The 19,692-nt window shown below is 37.0% G+C and overlaps 2 non-coding genes across 2 annotated transcripts; both read right to left on the reverse strand.

Moving 5' to 3' along the window:
• Positions 1-2,654: 2,654 nt before the first annotated feature.
• On the reverse strand, positions 2,655-2,762 carry LOC112719545 (small nucleolar RNA R71). The gene has a single exon (XR_003161843.1). It is a non-coding gene; the product is annotated as a small nucleolar RNA R71 (small nucleolar RNA).
• A 12,319-nt stretch (positions 2,763-15,081) lies between these two features.
• On the reverse strand, positions 15,082-15,189 carry LOC112718707 (small nucleolar RNA R71). Its single transcript, XR_003161035.1, has one exon. It is a non-coding gene; the product is annotated as a small nucleolar RNA R71 (small nucleolar RNA).
• Between the last annotated feature and the right edge of the window lie 4,503 nt (positions 15,190-19,692).

Below are 19,692 nucleotides of genomic sequence, written 5' to 3' on the forward strand. Positions count from 1 at the left end.
AAGATTTTGAGAAAAAATCATTTTGTATTGATTTTAAGAATTCGGTGTCATTACAGTTAACATTAGTTAAAATCATTAATTTTTGATCTATTAATTTTGATAACTTAATTATTTCTTCTCTTAAATCTTCTAATTTACTTTTTTCCATTAGGTGACACTTTTCTTTGTGATAAGTTACACTTTTAAGTTAAAAGTGTAGCTTTAGCCACCACTAGTTACCATAGACATAGCCACCAAAGACTTGGCTTTCTTTAATTCAATAAGATAGGACTATGCGTGACAGAACAAATCATAAACAATATTGCTAGCATAAGTCATCATTATGATTCTTAATAATAGTAATAATAATAATTTTGCTACTTTTTCATGTTACAAATTCTGTACTATGAAAATTAACTATTTGTACTAAAATCATCAGGACCAGCACAATTAATTTCTAATAAGATACTCACGTAAGGTTTATTACTTGGACGACCCAGTGCACTTGCTAGTTAGTTGTGCGAAGTTGTGACAAAGTGTGATTCACGTTTGAGAGCGCTACCAAGTTTTTCGCGCCATTGTTGATGATCAGAATTTTGTGCACAAAGTTTTTGGCGCCGTTGTCGGGGAATGTTTGAGTTTGGACAACTGACGGTTCATCTTGTTGCTCAAATTAGGTAATTTTCTTTTCAAATAGTTTTCAAAATTTTTTTTTAAATTTTTCTTTTTCATTTTTCCAAAATTTATTTTCGAAAAAAAATACAAAAAATTTACAAAATCATAAAACGAAAAAAAAATATTTTGTGTTTCTTGTTTGAGTCTAGTGTCAATTTTTAAGTTTGGTGTCAATTGCATGTCTTTAAAAATTTGTGCATTTTTTGAAAACTCATGCATGGTATTCTTCCTGATCTTCAAGTTGTTCTTGGTAGGTCTTCTTGTTTGATCTTGATATTTTCTTGTTTTGTGTCTTTTGTTGTTTTTCATATGCATTTTTTTCATTCATAGTGTCTAAGCATTAAAAATTTCTAAGTTTAGTGTCTTGCATGTTTTTCTTTTCTTGAAAATTTTTCAAAAATAAGTCTTGATGTTCATCTTGATCTTCAAAGTGTTATTGGTGTTCATCTTGACATTCATAGTGTTTTTGCATGCATTAAGTGTTTTGATCCAAAATTTTCATGCTTTGGATCATATTTGTGTTTTTCTCTCTCCTCATTAAAAAATTCAAAAATAAAAAAATATCTTTTTCTTTTTTCTCTCATAAATTTCGAAAATTTGAGTTGACTTAGTCAAAAATTTTTTAAAACCTAGCTATTTCTTATAAGTCAAGTCATATTTTCAATTTTAAAAATCTTATCTTTTCAAAACTTTTTCAAAAAAATCAAATCTTTTTCATTTTTTTATGATTTTCGAAAATTTGAAAATATTTTTTAAAAAATCTTTTTCTTAATTTCATTTCAAATTTTCGAAAACTTTGCTAACAATTAATGTGATTGATTCAAAAATTTGAAGTTTATTACTTCCTTGTTAAGAAAGGTTCAATCTTTAAAATTTTAGGATCATAGCTTTTAGTTTCTTGTTAGTCAAGTAATCAATTTTAATTTTAAAAATCAAATCTTTTCCGAAATATCTTTTTCAATTATATCTTTTCAAAATTATATCTTTTTCAAAATCAATTTCAAAATCTTTTCCAACTTCTTATCTTTTCAAAAAATGATTTTCAAATTTTTTTTCAACTAACTAACTGACTTTTTGCTTGTTTTACTATTTCTTATCTTTTTCAAAACCACCTAACCACTTTTCTCTCTCTAATTTTTGAAAATTTCCTCCTCTTTTTCAAAATTCTTTTAATTAACTAATTGTTTTAAATTTTAATTTTAATTTTAATTCTTCTCTTAATTTTCGAAAATCACTAACCCTTTTTCAAAATTAATTTTCGAAATTCTCTCTCTCTCATCTCTTTCTATTTATTTATTTAATTACTAACACTTCTCTTCATCCTAAAATTCGAACCCCCTCTTCCTCTTTGAGTTCGAATTTTCCTCTTTTCATTCTTCTATTCTTTTCGTCTTCTACTAACATAAAGGAATCTCTCTACTGTGGTAACGAGGATCCCTATTATTATTTTCTATTCCCTTCTTTTTCATATGAGCAGGAGCAATGACAAGAATATTCTTGTTGAAGCAGATCCTGAAACTGAAAGGACTCTGAAGATGAAACTAAGAGAAGCTAAATTACAACAATCCAGAGACAACCTTACAGAAATTTTCGAAAAGGAAGAGGAGATGGCAGCCAAAAATAATAATGCAAGGAGGATGCTTGGTGACTATACTACACCTACTTCCAAATTTGATGGAAGAAGCATCTCAATCGCTTCCATTGGAGCAAAAAATTTTGAGCTGAGACCTCAACTAGTTGCTCTAATGCAACAGAACTGCCAGTTTCATGGACTTCCATCAGAAGATCCTTACCAGTTTTTAACTGAGTTCTAGCAGATCTGTAAGACTGTTAAAACTAATGGAGTAGATCTTGAAGTCTACAGGCTCATGCTTTTCCCTTTTGCTGTAAGAGACAGAGCTAGAACATCGTTGGACTCACAACCTAAAGATAGCCTGGACTCTTGGGATAAGCTGGTCACGGCCTTCTTGGCTAAGTTCTTTCCTCCTCAAAAGCTGAGCAAGCTTAGAGTGGATGTTCATACCTTCAAACAAAAAGATGGTGAATCCCTCTATGAAGCTTGGGAAAGATACAAGCAGATGACCAAAAGGTATCCTTCTGACATGCTTTCAGAGTGGACCATTTTGGATATATTCTATTATGGTCTATCTGAGTTCTCTAAGATGTCACTGGACCATTCTGCAGGTGGATCCATTCACCTAAAGAAAATGCCTGCAAAAGCTTAAGAACTCATTGACATGGTTGTAAATAACCATTTCATGTACATTTCTGAGAGGAATTCTGTGAGTAATGAGACGCCTCAGAGGAAAGGGAGTTCTTGAAATTGATGCTCTGAATGCCATATTGGCTCAGAACAAAATATTGACTCAGCAAGTCAACATGATTTTTCAAAGTCTGAATGGATGGCAAAATGCATCCAACAGTACTAAAGAGGCATCTTCTGAAGAAGAAGCTTATGATCCTGAGAACCCTGCAATGGCAGAGGTGAATTACATGGGTGAACCCTATGGGAACACCTATAGTTCTTCATGGAGAAATCAACCAGACTTCTCATGGAAGGATTAACAAAAGCCTCAACAAAGCTTTAATAATGGTGGAAGAAACAGGCTTAGCAATAGCAAGCCCTTTCCATTATCTTCTCAGCAACAGACAGAGAATTTTGAGCAAAGCTCCTCTAGCTTAGCAAATATAGTCTCTGATCTGTCTAAGGCCACTTTAAGTTTCACGAGTGAAACAAGGTCCTCCATCAGAAATTTGGAGGCACAAGTGGGCCAGCTGAGTAAGAAAGTCACTGAAACTCCTCCTAGTACTCTTCCAAGCAATACAGAAGAGAATCCAAAAAGAGAGTACAAGGCCATTGATATTATCAACATGGATGAACCTAGAGAGAAAGGGGAGGACGTGAATCCCAATGAGGAAGACCTCATGGGACGTCTCCCAAACAAGAAGGAGTTCCTTATTAAGGACCTAAAGGAATCTGAGGCTCATATAGAGACCATAGAGATTCTATTAAACCTCCTTCTGCCATTCATGAGCTCTGAAAACTATTCTTCCTCTGAAGAGGATGAAGATGTCACTAGAGAGCAAGTTGCTCAATATCTAGGAGCTATCATGAAGTTGAATGCCAAGTTGTTTGGTAATGGGACTTGGGAAGATGCATGACGTGGCGGAAATTAGCGAGTTAAGAATTTATTAATAGGGACACGTTGCAAGTACAGTCCTTAACCAGCCGAAAATCTGCTTATCAATTTAAAAGGGGTTGTCACAATATTGAAAATTGAATTACTAGGAGTATGAATCCCAGGTCGTCTCCCAACGAGTTGCAGAGAGATGTGCTATTTCATCAATCGGGTGTTTTCAAAAATGGTTGAGTTGATAAACAGAAATTTAAATTAGAGAATTTAATTAATTTTAAATAAAAGCCTTGACTGGGGGTAGATTAGTTAGAAGCCCTATTCTTGTTGAAATACTCTCAAGATTAATTAATAATTGGAAGTTACTCTGCTTAGTTAACTCTTACTAGGTAAAGGAAAGTCAAGCAAGTTGGAAATCTATTTCTAGTCATAAGTCCTAATCCTCTCCCTTGGGAAGGACTAGAGTTAATGATTAGAGGGTGATTCAATAATAAACCCAATTATAATTTCTCTCTTGAGTAGTTCAACTCAAGGGTTCCTTTCAATCATCCCCAATCAAGTCATGGAACTACTCACTCATCATAAGTATAAATTCTACAGAATTAATCGTAAAAATAAAAGAAGACATGATAAATAATAATAAAAGGATTAATTGAAAATAAAAATAGTCTATATTAATAACTTGTAGAAATAATCAAACGTCAACTCTAGAAGGATTAAGAATATGGAGGAATAAATATAAAAAATAAATAACAAAATAAGATGACTAATATCGGAGGTAGACTCTTCTCAAAAGCTAAAGCCAAAATCTTCCAATCCTAATTATGAATGCTCAAGTGGGTGAAAAACCTAGGGGAGGAGTAAATCCAGATCTAAAACTAAAAATTATGCAGAATGAATTGTGTCTCTCGTTTTTGCATGTTCCCTAACTCTAATCTGTAATTCCGGGCAAAAAACTGGGTTGAAATTCGGCCCAGAAATTCTGCCAGCGACTTCTAAAATTTTGCAGATCGTGCACGTCACGCGGCCGCGTCATGCACGCGGACGCGTCATTCGGCGTTTTGCTTTTCCATGCGGGCACGTCGTCCATGCCTCCGCGTCGCTTCTGTTTTTCCAATCCGCGCGTCTGCGTCACTCATGCGGCCCATCACTGCGATTTTCTCTCTTCCGTGTGGTCGCGTCCCTGACGCGTACGCGTCACTTCTCGCTGGTCATCTCCTCAATTTCTTGTATTCCTTCCATTTTTGCAAGCTTCCTTCCCAATCTCCCACTCATTCGTGCCCTATAAAGCCTGAAACAGTTAACACACAGATCACGGCATCGAATGAAATAAAGGGGGATTAAAATACTTACTTAAAGGTCTCCAGGAAGTAAGTTTTCAATCATGTAATAATTTTAGGAAGGAAATATAAATGCATGCTAATTATATGAATAAGTGGGTAAAGATCATGATAAAACCACACAATTAAACACATTGTAAACCATAAAATAGTGGTTTATCAACCTCCCCATACTTAAACATTAGCATGTCCTCATGCTTAGTTGAAGGAGATAGAATAAATGAGTATGAACATGTAAAAACTCATGTAATGCAATGCAACCTATATATGTGAATGCAACTATATGATTCTTATCCACTTGATCAAGAATAAATAAGCTCCTCAAAATAATTACAAATCAAGCTTCACTAATTCAATTCTCATATAGTAAGAACAGATAAAGATGCAAGAAGGTAGCTCATGAAAGCAGGGAACATAGAATTTTAAGCATTGAACCCTCACCGATGATGTATGTATATTCTAATCTCTCCAATGTATAGGGTAATCACTCTATCATTCTCTAATCATGCTCCCTAAATTTTGTTCTTTTCCTAATCAATCAACAACATTTAATATACCAATGCAACATCATGAGGTCTTTTCAAGGTTGTAATGGGGCCAAGGTAAAGATAAGGATACATATATGGTTAAGTGAGCTTATAAATCGAATCTTTAATTAACCCAAGCTTTAACATAACCTCTATATATTTTATATAACCTTGGAGTTCGTACATAGCTGAACAAAATTCTTTCACATTCCATACTCATGTATCAACTTTTTACTTTAATTTTCTCATACAGGCATTGATCTTTGGATTCTTAACTCAGCATTGGGGTCATTTCTGTCCCCTTATTTATTTATTCAATAATAAATATTTTTTTTAACCTAACATAAAAATAAACATAGCTAATCAATGCACATAGATAATTTTTTTTATTCTTATAGTTTCACATGAGTAGGTGTCCAAATTCCCATTATATTATCATGATACACTCTCTTATTATCCTTTGTTCCCACAATTTCCCATACTTAATTAGCACACACAATTCTATCTTAAGCTAACCAAAGATTCAAATTGAGGTATATAATTATTTTTCTGCTTAAGGTTAGTAATGTGGTAAATTATAGAACAAATGGGATTTAAAGGCTCAAAGTGGCTAACAAAGGTAATTGAAGGGGTAGGCTTAATTTGGATAAGTGAGCTAAACAATTAATGGCATCAATCATATGCAGCATATAAATATATTAAACACTGGACATATAAGATGGAACAAAATATAGGTTACAATCATAGAGAAGTAAACACACAAGAATAAAACAAATATGGTTAAATAATGTAACCATGCATAAAGACTCAATTCTCACAGGTTGTGTGTTCTTTAGCTTTAAAATTCATGTTCCAAATACAGCTTCAAGCAAATTTAACATAAAAATTTTAATTAAAATTAGTGAAATTTTTGTTCCAAAAAAAATTACAGTCTTAGAAGAAACTTATTGTCTTTTCAATCAAGTAGAACATGCATGCAACTAAGGGGGATTAAAATACCTAACACACAGATCACGACATCGAATGGAATAAAGGGGGATTAAAATACTAACTTAAAGGTCTCCAGGAAGTAAGTTTTCAATCATTTAATAATTTTAGGAAGGAAATATAAATGCATGCTAATTATATGAAGTGGGTAAAGACCATGATAAAACCACACAGTTAAACACATTGTAAACCATAAAATAGTGGTTTTTCAATGCACCTCCCTTGCTCATTAGTAAACTAGATACATGGGTTCAGCAAACTTTACCTAAAAAGAAATAAGATCCTGGTAAATTCTTAATACCATGTACCATGGGCACCATGACTTTTGAGAAGGCTCTATGTGACCTGGGTCAGGTATAAATCTTATGCCACTCTCTGTAATGGAGAAACTGGAAATCTTTGAGGTATAAGCTGCCACTTTCTCATTAGAGATGACAGACAAGTCAATAAGACAAGCTTATGGATTGGTAGAGGATGTATTAGTAAAGGTTAAAGGCCTTTACATCCCTGCTAATTTCATAATCCTAGACACTAGGAGGGAGAAGGATAAATGTATCATCCTTGGAATACCCTTCCTAGCCACAGCAGGAGCGGTGATTGATGTTAATAGAGGAGAATTAGTCCTTCAATTGAATGGGGACTACCTTGTATTTAAGGCCCTAGGGTATCCATATGTAAACATGAAAAAGAGGCATGATAAGCTTCTCTCAATACAGAGTCAAATAAAGCCCCCATAATCAAACTCTAAGTTTGGTGTTGGGAGGCCACAACCAAACTCTAAGTTTGGTGTTGAACGCCCACATTCAAACTCTAAGTTTGGTGTTGGAAGGTCCCAACAATGCTCTGATGATTTGTGAAGCTCCATGAGAGCTCACTGTCAAGCTATTGACATTAAAGAAGCGCTTATTGGGAGGCAACCCAATTTTTATTTATCTATATTTTATTGTTCTTTTATGTTTTATTAGGTTCATGATCATGTGGAGTCAAAAAATAATTACAAAAATTAAAAATAAAATAAAAACAGCTGAAGAAAAAGCACACCTTGGAGGAAGAGCTTATTGGCATTTAAACGCCAGTGAGGAGCATCTGGCTGGCGTTCAATGCCAGAACAGAGCATGAATCTTGCATTGAATGCCAAAAATAAGCACCAGTCTGACGTTCAAACAACAGGATTACACCCTTAGGAGAGCTGGCTGACGTGAGCGGAAATTGGCAGATTAAGAATTAATTAGAAAAATGGCGTTGCGAGTATAGTTCTCAACCGGCAGAAATCCACTCGTCAATTTAAAAAAAGGTTGTCACAAATTTTAGAAATAAAATACTAGGAGTATGTGTCCCAGGTCGTCTCCCAACGAGTTGCAGGAAGATGTGCTATTTTATCAATTAGAGGTTTTCAAAAGGGGTTTTGAATTTGTTGAACAGAAAATTAAATTAGAGAATTTATATGATTTTAATAAAATCTTGACCAGGAGAAGATTAATTGGAAGTTCTATCCTTGTTAGAATTTTATCAAGAGCAATTAATAATTAGTCATTGTTTTAATTTAGTTAACCCTCAACGAATGAAGGAAAGTCAAATTAAAAGTCAACTTCTATTCACAAATCCTATTCCTCTCCCTTGGGAAGGATGAGAGTTAGTGACTAACAAGTCAACCAATAAGAAACCAATTACAATTAAACTCTTGAGTATTCTAACTCAAGGTTCACCTTTTAATCATCTCCCAATCAAGTTGGGGAACTACTCACTCATCATAATTGTAGACTTCACAAAATCAATAAGGAAAATAAAAGAAGACATAATAAGTAATAATAAAAGAGATTAATTAAAAATAAAAATAGTCTTGTATTAATGAACTATGAAAAATAATCCAATGTCAACTCTGGAGGAATTAAGAATATGGAAGAATAAATGAAAAGTAAATAACAAACTATAGTGACAAGTACTGGAGGTAGACTCTTCTCAAAAGCTAAAGACAAAATCTTTAAAATCCTAATTTGTGAATGTTCAAGTGAGAAACCTAGGGGAGGAGTAAATTCAGATCTAAAAACTTGAAACTATGCGGAATGAATTCTTCTCCTATCTCTGTATGTGCCCTGGCTCTAATATGTGTCTCTGGGCCAAAAACTGGGTTGAAATGCGCCCTAGAATTTGTGCCAGCGACTTCTGAAATTCTGCAGATCACGCACATCACGCGGCCGTGTCGTCCACGCGGTCGCGTCACTCAGCGTTTCTCGTACCACGCGTGCCGTCATACACGCATTTGCATCATTCGTGCAACTTCTAATCCGCGCGGTCGCGTCAGGCACACGAACGCGTCACTCTGATTTCTTCCATTTCGTGGGGTCACGTGAGCCATGCGACCGCGTGACTTCTCGCTGGTCATCTCCTCAATTCCTTGTGTTCCTTCCATTTTTGCACGCTTCCTCTTCATTCCATACACCATTCCTGCCCTATGAAGCCTGAATCACTTAACACACATATCACGGCATCGAATGGTATGAAGGAAGATAAAAATATACAACTAAAAGATCTAAGGAAGCAAGTTTTTAATCATAGAATATTTTTAGGAAGCAATTGTAAATAGATGCAAATCATATGAATAATTGGGTGAAGACTTGATAAAACCACACAATTAAACACAATACGAATCACAAAATAGTGGTTTATCAACCTCCCCACACTTAAACATTAGCATGTCCTCATGCTAAGTTGAAGGAGATAAATATGAATGAATAGGAACATGTAAGACTCATGTAATGCAATGCAACCTATATACATATGAATGCAACTATATGAGTTTGTCTATATGATAAAAAATAGATAAGTTCTCTAAGACAAAACATGGGGCAGATTTCACTAATTCAATTCATATTGTAAAAGCAGATAAATTTGTAAGAAGATAACTCGTGAAAGCAGGGAGTACATGATTGAGCATTGAACCCTTGATGTTGGTGCGTGTGCACTCTAATCATCTCTAGTATATGGGTAATCACTCTATCCTTCTCTAATAATGCTTCCAACAATTTTGTTTTTCACCTAATCAATCAACAATTTTGAAGTGCCAATGCAAACATCATGAGGTCTTTTTGTGGTTGTAATGGGGCTAAGGTAATGGTGAGGATACACATATGGCTAAGTGAGCTTATACATTAAATCTTTAATTAACCTAAGCTCTCACCTAACATACATATATTCTATATAATTTTAACATTCATCTTAGCTACCCAAAATCTCCTTTTCACATTCCATATTCATGCATCAACCTTTATTTTAATTTTATCACATGTGCATTGATTATTAAACTCTGACTTATCATTGGGGTGATTTTGTCCCCTTATTTACTAACATAAAGGAAAATATTTCTTCCTTTTTTTTATATAGCTTATCAATGCACATAGATTTGTAATGTTCTTTTATGGTTTCATATTAATAGGTACCCAATTTCCCTTTATTTCATCATGACATATTCTCCTATTACCCTTTATTCCCACAATTTCCCAAACTCAGCTAACACACATTCTATCTTAAGCTAACCAAATATTCAATTGGGATTTTTCATTGTTTTTCTGCTTAAGGCTAGTAATGTGATAAAATATAGAATAATTGGGATTAACAACGGCAGAAAGTGGTTAACAAAGGTAATTAAAAGGGTTGGCTTATTTGGGACATGTGAGCTAAACAAACAATGGCCTTAATCATATGCATGCACATAACACATTAACATTGGACATATAGGATAAAACAAAATTCAGATTACAATCACAGAGAAGTAAACACACAAGAAATAAGAATGTTTATGGTTAAATAGTGTAACCATGTATTTAGGCTCAAAGACTCACGGGTTGTGTGTTCTTTTAGCTCAAAAATCATGTTCCAATTTCAACTTCAAACAAATTTAACATAAATATTTTGATTTAAATTAGTGAAATTTTTAAAAATATATGGTCTTAAAAGAAACTTATTGTCTTTTCAATCAGGTAGAACATGCATGTAATTAACCTACTAATATGCAATCTATTCTACACTATAGAAGAAAGAAATTGGTGTTAGGGGGAAAGTATTACATCCAAAAGTCAAGTATTGTCTGACCTCCCCACACTTAGGGCTTTGCACCGTCCATGGTGCCATCTGTCAGGAACAAGGGTGGGCTGGTGGCAGTGTCTCCACAGTCGGGGCCGTCATGGCTCCCTGTGCTGGTGAAGGAAGTGGAGTCCAGAGTGCCTGGGTTCTCGTCAGGTCTGTGGTTGCCTGTGAGTAGCTCCTTGAGGTACTTGAATCAGCGGTGGTTGTGGCGCTCTCAGAGCGTTGCTTTTTGGTCTTATTGGTCCAACCTCTTCAGTATTTGATGCAGTAGCTGACTAGTAGAAGGTGGAATGTCTGCAGCATCATCTGTGGACTGGCTGGTAGTGGCAGGTGGTGGCCTAAGATATCTCCCGTTAGGGACGTACTGATCATCCCGTGGAAGTATGGCCTTGGTGTCCCCAACTCTGTAGGAGACTCCGGCTACTAAGACAAGATCTGAGACCAAGGCAAGGAAAGAAAGGTTTCCCGTGATTTGCACGTGTCCCATGGCATTCCGGATGTGTCTTGGTAGATTTACAGGTTGGTCTGTGAGGATGCACCATAGTAGAACGGCCATGTCTGCGGTGAAGGAGGACTCATGAGTACTTAGAAAGACGTAATGGGACATAATCTGTGCCCATGCGTGAGCCTCTAAGGTGAGTGCGGAAGCTGAAATTCCCTTAGGACGAGAACGATGGTATTCGAAGATCCATTTGCTGCCAGGTTGTGCTATAACTCTGAGAACAACGTCCCAGTCAAATTTGTACGCCTGGCGCTTGAGTGCGGCTTATTGAAAGGCGTCCAGTCCTTCTGGAGTAGGGGGAAGATCTAAGGCTCACTGAATGGCCTCTTCTGTAATGGGGATTTGCTTCTGACGGACATACACAGATGATGAGCAGATAATTTATACGCTTTTTGGCATTGTTTTTAGTATGTTTTTAGTATGTTCTAGTTAGTTTTTAGTATATTTTTATTAGTTTTTAGTTAAAAATCACTTTTCTGGACTTTACTATGAGTTTGTGTGTTTTTCTGTGATTTCAGGTATTTTCTGGCTGAAATTGAGGGACCTGAGCAAAAATCTAATTCAGAGACTAAAAAGGACTGCAGATGCTGTTGGATTCTGACCCCCCTGTACTCGAAGTGGATTTTATGGAGCTACAGAAGCCCAATTGGCGCGCTCTCAACGGCGTTGGAAAGTAGACATCTTGGGCTTTCCAGCAATATATGATAGTCCATACTTTATCCAAGATTTAATGGCCCAAACTGGCGTTCAAAATCACTATCAGAATTCCCAGCGTTAAACGCCGGAACTGGCACAAGGATGGGAGTTAAACGCCCAAACTGGCACCAAAGTTGGAGTTTAACTCCAAGAAGAGTCTCTACACGAAAATGCTTCAATGCTCAGCCCAAGCACACACCAAGTGGGCCCGGAAGTGGATTTTTATGTCATTTACTCATCTCTGTACACCCTATGCTACTAGTTCTCTATATATAGGACCTTTTACTATTGTATTTTCATCTTTGAATCTTGGAATCTTCTGATCTTTGGAATCTTTTGATCTTTAGATCTTTTGATCATTGGGAGGCTGGCCATTTGGCCATGCCTAGACCTTGTTCTTATGTATTTTTAACGGTGAAGTTTCTACACACCATAGATTAAGGTGTGGAGCTCTGCTGTACCTCGAGTATTAATGCAATTACTATTGTTCTTCTATTCAATTCCGCTTGTTCTTGTTCTAAGATATCACTTGTTCTTCAACTTGATGAATGTGATGATTCGTGACACTCATCATCATTCTCACCTATGAACGCGTGCCTGACAACCACCTCCGTTCTACCTTAGATTGGGTAGATATCTCTTGGACTCTTTAACCAGAATCTTCGTGGTATAAGCTAGAATTGATGGCGGCATTCAAGAGAATCCGGAAGGTCTAAACCTTATCTGTGGTATTCTGAGTAGGATTCAATGATTGGATGGAAAGGAGTAAGAAGGATTGGATGAAAACAGTAGGAAAGCAGAGAGACAGAAGGGACCAAGCATCTTCATACGCTTATCTGAAATTCCCACCAATGAATTACATAAGTATCTCTATCTTTATCTTTATGTTTTATTCATCATTCATAACCATTTGAGTTTGCCTGACTAAGATTTAAAAGGTGACCATAGCTTGCTTCATACCAACAATCTCTGTGGGATCGACCCTTACTCGCGTAAGGTTTATTACTTGGACGACCCAGTACACTTGCTGGTTAGTTGTGGGAAGTTGTGTTTATGCCATGGTATTGAACACCAAATTTTTGGGTTCATCACCGGGGATTAATTGAGTTGTGAAAAGTATTGATCACAATTTCGTGCACCAAGTTTTTGGCGCCGTTGCCGGGGATTGTTCGAGTATGGACAACTGACGGTTCATCTTATTGCTTAGATTAGGTATTTTTTCTTCAGAGTTCTTAAGAATGAATTCTAGTGTTTCAAGGTGATGTTCTTATCATCACCAAAGCTGATTGATCTTCATCAATTTAGCTCTTGAATGCAATGTTCTGCTGAAGCTTGGCTAGCCATGTCTAATTTCTTTAGACTAAAGCTTTAGACTAACATTGCATGATTCCTGGAATTCTCATTAAGAATTTTGATATCTTTATTTTCTTTTCCACTTAATTTTCGAAAAAGCACAAAAAAAATTTTTGCAAAATCATAAAAAACCAAAAAAATATTTGATGTTTCTTGTTGAGTCTAGAGTCTCATGTTAAGTTTGGTGTCAATTGCATGTTTCTGTTCTTTTTGCATTCATGCATGTGTCTTCATTAATCTTCAAGATGTTCTTGTGACTTCATTACTCTGATCTTTAATTTCTTTTGACTTGAGTGTTTGTGTTTCTCATATGCATTCTCATTTTTAGTGTCAGCAGTATACAAACTGCTAAGTTTGGTGTCTTGCATGCATTGTTATTTGATTTTAGTTGCATGTTGATTATTCCTCATATTAAAAATCCAAAAATATTTTTAATTTGTGTCTTTTCAAGTCAATAATACAGAGAATTGAAGATTCAGAACATACTACAGAGGAACATACTGGCCGGGCGTTTAACGCCCAAAAGGGTAGTAGTTTGGGCGTTAAACGCCAAAATGTGCACCATTCTGGGCGTTTAACGCCAGGATGGCACAAGAGGGAAGATTCTGTTTTTAATTCAGATTTTTTTTCAAGTTTTCAAAATCTTTTCAAAATCAAATCTTTTTCAAATCAAATCTTTTCAATCAAATCTTTTTCAAAATCAATTTCTCTCTATTTTCAAGGATACTTGCTATCAATTAATGATTTGATTCAACATTTCAAGTATGTTGCCTTTTCTGTTGAGAAAGGTTTAATGTTTGAATCATATCTTTTCTTGATAGCTAAGTCATTAATTTTCAAAATCAAATCTTTTGAAAGTGTTTTTCAAATCATATATTCTCAATCAAATCTTCTTAAAACTAATCATATCTTCTTAGCCACATCTTTTTCAAAAAAGTTTTCAATCAAATCTTTTTGATTTCTAATCTCAAAATCTTTTTCAAAAATCACTTTACTTCTTTCTCAATCTTGGTTTTCGAAAATCAATTAAAGTTTTTCAAAATGTTTTTAAAACCTTTTTAATATTTTCGAAAATTTCTTCCCCTCTTCTCACATCCTTCTATTTATGGACTAACACTATTCCTTAATACACAATTCGAACTCCATCTTTCTTGTTCAAATTTTCTACCTTTTCCTTCCATTTTTCTTTTCCTCTGACACCTCAAGGAATCTCTATACTGTGACATAGAGGATTCCATTTTTTCTTGTTCTCTTCTCTTTCATATGAGTAGGAGCAAAGACAAAAGCATTCTTGTTGAGGCTGATCCTGAACCTGAAAGGACCTTGAAGCGAAAGCTAAGAGAAGCTAAGGCACAATTCTCTGTAGAGGACCTAACAGAAATCTTCAAAGAAGAAGAACACATGGCAGCCAAAAACAACAACAATGCCAACACTGCAAGGAAGGTGCTGGGTGACTTTACTGCTCCTACTCCCGACTTCTATAGGAGAAGCATCTCTATCCCTGCCATTGGAGCAAACAACTTTGAGCTTAAGCCTCAATTGGTTTCTCTAATGCAACAGAATTGCAAGTTCCATGGACTTCCATTGGAAGATCCTCATCAGTTTTTAGCTGAATTTTGCAAATCTGTGACACTGTCAAGACCAATGGGGTTGACCCTGAGGTCTACAGACTTATGCTATTCCTTTTTGCTGTAAGAGACAGAGCTAGGACATGGTTGGACTCACAACCTAAAGAAAGCCTGAACTCTTGGGAAAAGCTAGTCAATGCCTTCTTGGCAAAGTTCTTTCCACCTCAAAAATTGAGTAAGCTTAGAGTGGAAGTCCAAACCTTCAGACAGAAGGAAGGAGAATCCCTCTATGAAGCTTGGGAAAGATACAAACAATTGATCAGAAAGTGTCCCTCTGATATGCTTTCTGAATGGAGCATCATAGGTATTTTCTATGATGGTCTGTCTGAATTGTCCAAGATGTCTTTGGATAGCTCTGCTGGAAGATCTCTTCATCTGAAGAAGACTCCTACAGAAGCTCAAGAGCTCATTGAAATGGTTGCAAATAACCAATTCATGTACACTTCTGAAAGGAATCCTGTGAACAATGGGACAAATCAGAAGAAAGGAGTTCTTGAGATTGACACTCTGAATGCCATATTGGCTCAGAACAAGATATTGACTCAGCAAGTCAATATGATTTCTCAAAGTCTGTCTGGAATGCAAAATGCACCAGGTAGTACTAAGGAAGATTCATCTAAAGAAGAAGCTTATGATCCTGAGAACCCTTCAATAGAAGAGGTGAATTACATGGGAGAACACTATGGAAACACCTACAATCCTTCATGGAGAAATCATCCAAATCTTTCATGGAAGGATCAACAGAGACCTCAACAAGGTTTCAACAATAACAATGGTGGAAGAAACAGGTTTAGCAGTGGCAAGCCTTTTCCATCATCTTCTCAGCAACAGACAGAGAGTTCTAAGCAGAACACCTCTGACTTAGCAACCATGGTCTCTGATCTAATCAAAACCACTCAAAGTTTCATGACTGAAACAAGGTCCTCCATTAGAAATTTGGAGGCACAAGTCGGACAGCTGAGCAAGAAAATTACTGAACTCCCTCCTAGTACTCTTCCAAGCAATACAGAAGAAAATCCAAAAGGAGAGTGCAAAGCCATCAACATGGCCGAATTTGGAGAGGAGGAAGAGGCAGTGAACGCCACTGAGGAAGACCTCAATGGACGTCCACTGGCCTCCAATGAGTTCCCCAGTGAGGAACCATGGGAATCCGAGGCTCAAAATGAGACCATAGAGATTCCATTGGACTTACTTCTGCCATTCATGAGCTCTAATGAGTATTCTTCCTCTGAAGAGGATGAGTATGTCACTAAAGAGCAAGTTGCTAAATACCTTGGAGCAATCATGAAGCTAAATGACAAGTTATTTGGAAATGAGACTTGGGAGGATGAACCCCCTTTGCTCACCAAAGAACTGGATGACTTGTCTAGGCAGAAATTACCTCAAAAGAGACAGGATCCTGGGAAGTTTTCAATACCTTGTACCATAGGCACCATGACCTTCAAGAAGGCCTTGTGTGACCTAGGGTCAAGTGTAAACCTCATGCCTCTCTCTGTAATGGAGAAGCTAGGGATCTTTGAGGTACAAGCTGCAAAAATCTCACTAGAGATGGCAGACAACTCAAGAAAACAAGCTTATGGACTTGTAGAGGATGTTCTGGTAAAAGTTGAAGACCATTACATCCCTGCTGATTTCATAGTCCTAGAAACTGGGAAGTGCATGGATGAATCCATCATCCTTGGCAGACCCTTCCTAGCCACAGCAAAGGCTGTGATTGATGTTGATAGAGGAGAATTGATCATTCAAGTGAATGAAGAATCCTTTGTGTTTAAGGCTCAAGGATACCCCTCTGTCACCATGGAGAGGAAGCATGAAGGGCTTCTCTCAAAACAGAGCCAAACAGAGCCCCCACAGTCAAACTCTAAGTTTGGTGTTGGGAGGCCACAACCAACTTCTAAGTTTGGTGTTGAACCCCCACATTCAAACTCTAAGTTTGGTGTTGGGAGGTTCCAACATTGCTTTGAGCATATGTGAGGCTCCATGAGAGCCCACTATCAAGCTACTGACATTAAAGAAGCGCTTGTTGGGAGGCAACCCAATGTTATATCTTATCTACTTTCCTTTGTTATTTTATGTTTTTATTTTGTAGGTTAATGATCATGAGAAGTCACAAAATCAATTGAAAAAGCAAAAACAGAATGAAAAACAGAAAGAAAAATAGCACACCCTGGAGGAAGATCTTGCTGGCGTTTAAACGCTAGTAAGGCTAGCAGATGGGCGTTTAACGCCCAGTCTGGCACCATTCTAGGCGTTTAACGCCAGAAAGGGGCACCAGACTGGCGTTAAACGCCAGAAAAGGGCAAGAAGTTGGCGTTAAACGCCAGAAAGGGGCACCAGCCCGGAATTTAACGCCAGAATTGGCATGAAGAGCAATTTTGCTCGCCACTTGGTGCAGGGATGACTTTTCCTTGACACCTCAGGATCTGTGGACCCCACAGGATCCCCACCTACCCCACCACTCTCTCTCTTCTTCACCCATTCACTAATCACCTCAACTCCTCTTCCCCAAAAACCCTTCACCTATCAAATCCCATCTTTCTCTTCACCACTCACATCCATCCTTCATAAAACCCCACCTACCTCACCATTCAAATTCAAACCACTTTCCCACCCAAACCCACCCATACATGATCGAACCACAAGGCCATCTCCATCTCCTTCATTTCTTCTTCTTCTACTCTCTTCTTTCTTCTTTTGCTCGAGGACGAGCAAACCTTTTAAGTTTGGTGTGGTAAAAGCATTGCTTTTTGTTTTTCCATAACTATTTATGGCATCCAAGGCCGGAGAAACCTCTAGAAAGAGGAAAAGGAAGGCAAAAGCTTTCACCTCCGAGTCATGGGAGATGGAGAGATTCATCTCAAGGGTGCATCAAGACCACTTCTATGAAGTTGTGGCCTTGAAGAAGGTGATCCCCGAGGTCCCTTTTAAACTCAAAAAGAGTGAATATCCGGAGATCCGACATGAGATCCGAAGAAGAGGTTGGGAAGTTCTTACCAACCCCATTCAACAAGTCAGAATCTTAATGGTTCAAGAGTTCTATGCCAATACATGGATCACCAAGAACCATGACCAAAGTGTGAACCCGGATCCAAAGAATTGGCTTACTATGGTTCGGGGGAAATACTTGGATTTTAGTCTGGAAAATGTAAGGTTGGCATTCAACTTGCCCATGATGCAAGGCGATGAACATCCTTACACTAGAAGGGTCAACATTGATCAAAGGTTGGACCAAGTCCTCATAGACATCTGTGAAGAGGGCGCCCAATGGAAGAGAGATTTAAGAGGAAAGCCGGTTCAATTGAGAAGGCATGACCTCAAGCCCGTGGCTAGAGGATGGTTGGAGTTTATTCAACGCTCAATCATTCCCACTAGCAACTGGTCCGAAGTTACTATAGACCGGGCTATCATGATTCATAGCATCATGATTGGAGAAGAAATAGAAGTTCATGAGGTTATATCCCAAGAACTTTACAAGGTGGCGGACAAGTCCTCTACCTTGGCAAGGTTAGCCTTTCCTCATCTCATTTGTCACCTCTGTTATTCAGTTGGAGTTGACATAGAGGGAGACATCCCCATTGATGAGGACAAGCCCATCACTAAGAAGAGGATGGAGCAAACAAGAGACCCCTCTCATCATCAAATCCCTGAGATGCCTCAAGGGATGCACTTTCCTCCACAAAACTATTGGGAGCAACTAAACACCTCCCTAGGAGAATTGAGTTCCAACATGGGACAACTAAGGGTGGAGCACCAAGAACATTCCATTCTCCTCCATGAAATTAGAGAAGATCAAAGAATCATGAGAGATGAGCAACAAAGAGAAGGAAGAGACATTGAGGAGCTCAAGCACTCCATAGGATCCTCAAGAGGAAGAACAAGCCACCATCACTAAGGTGGACCCATTCTTTAATTTCCTTGTTCTTTATTTTCTGTTTTTCAAAAAATCATGCTTATGTTTATCTATGTTTGTGTCTTGTGATCATTAGTGTCTTAGTGTCTATGCCTTAAAGTTATGAATGTCCTATGAATCCATCACCTCTCTTGAATGAAAAATGTTCTTAATTGAAAAAGGGAAGAATTGCATGAATTTTGAATTTTATAACAGTTCAATTATTTTGATGTGGTGGCAATACTTTTGTCTTCTGAATGTATGCTTAAACAGTGCATATGTCTTTTGAATTTGTGGTTCATGAATGTTGGCTCTTGAAAGAATGATGAAAAAGGAGACATGTTACTGAGGATCTGAAAAATCATAAAAATGATTCTTGAAGCAAGAAAAAGCAGTGAATACAAAAAAAAAATTAAATAAAAGTCGAAAAAAATGGGGAAGAAAAAGAAAGAAAAAAAAAGAAAGAGAAGAAAGAAAAAGAAAGAAATAAAGTTGTTATCCAAGGCAAAAAGAGTGTGCTTAAGAACCCTGGACACCTCTAATTAGGGACTCTAGCAAAGCTGAGTCACAATCTGAAAAGGTTCACCCAATTATGTGTCTGTGGCATGTATGTATCCGGTGGTAATACTGGAAGACAGAGTGCTTTGGGCCACGGCCAAGACTCATAAAGTAGCTGTGTTCAAGAATCATCATACTTAACTAGGAGAATCAATGACACTATCTGGATTCTGATTTCCTAAAGAAGCCAATCATTCTGAATTTCAAAGGATAGAGTGAGATGCCAAAACTGTTCAGAGGCAAAAAGCTAAAAGCCCCGCTCATCTAATTAAGACTGATCTTCATAGATATTTTTGGAATTCATTGCATATTCTCTTCTTTTTATCTTATTTGATTTTCAG

The sequence above is a fragment of the Arachis hypogaea genome, chromosome 10, assembly GCF_003086295.3.
Source record: "Arachis hypogaea cultivar Tifrunner chromosome 10, arahy.Tifrunner.gnm2.J5K5, whole genome shotgun sequence".
Taxonomy (NCBI): domain Eukaryota; kingdom Viridiplantae; phylum Streptophyta; class Magnoliopsida; order Fabales; family Fabaceae; genus Arachis; species Arachis hypogaea.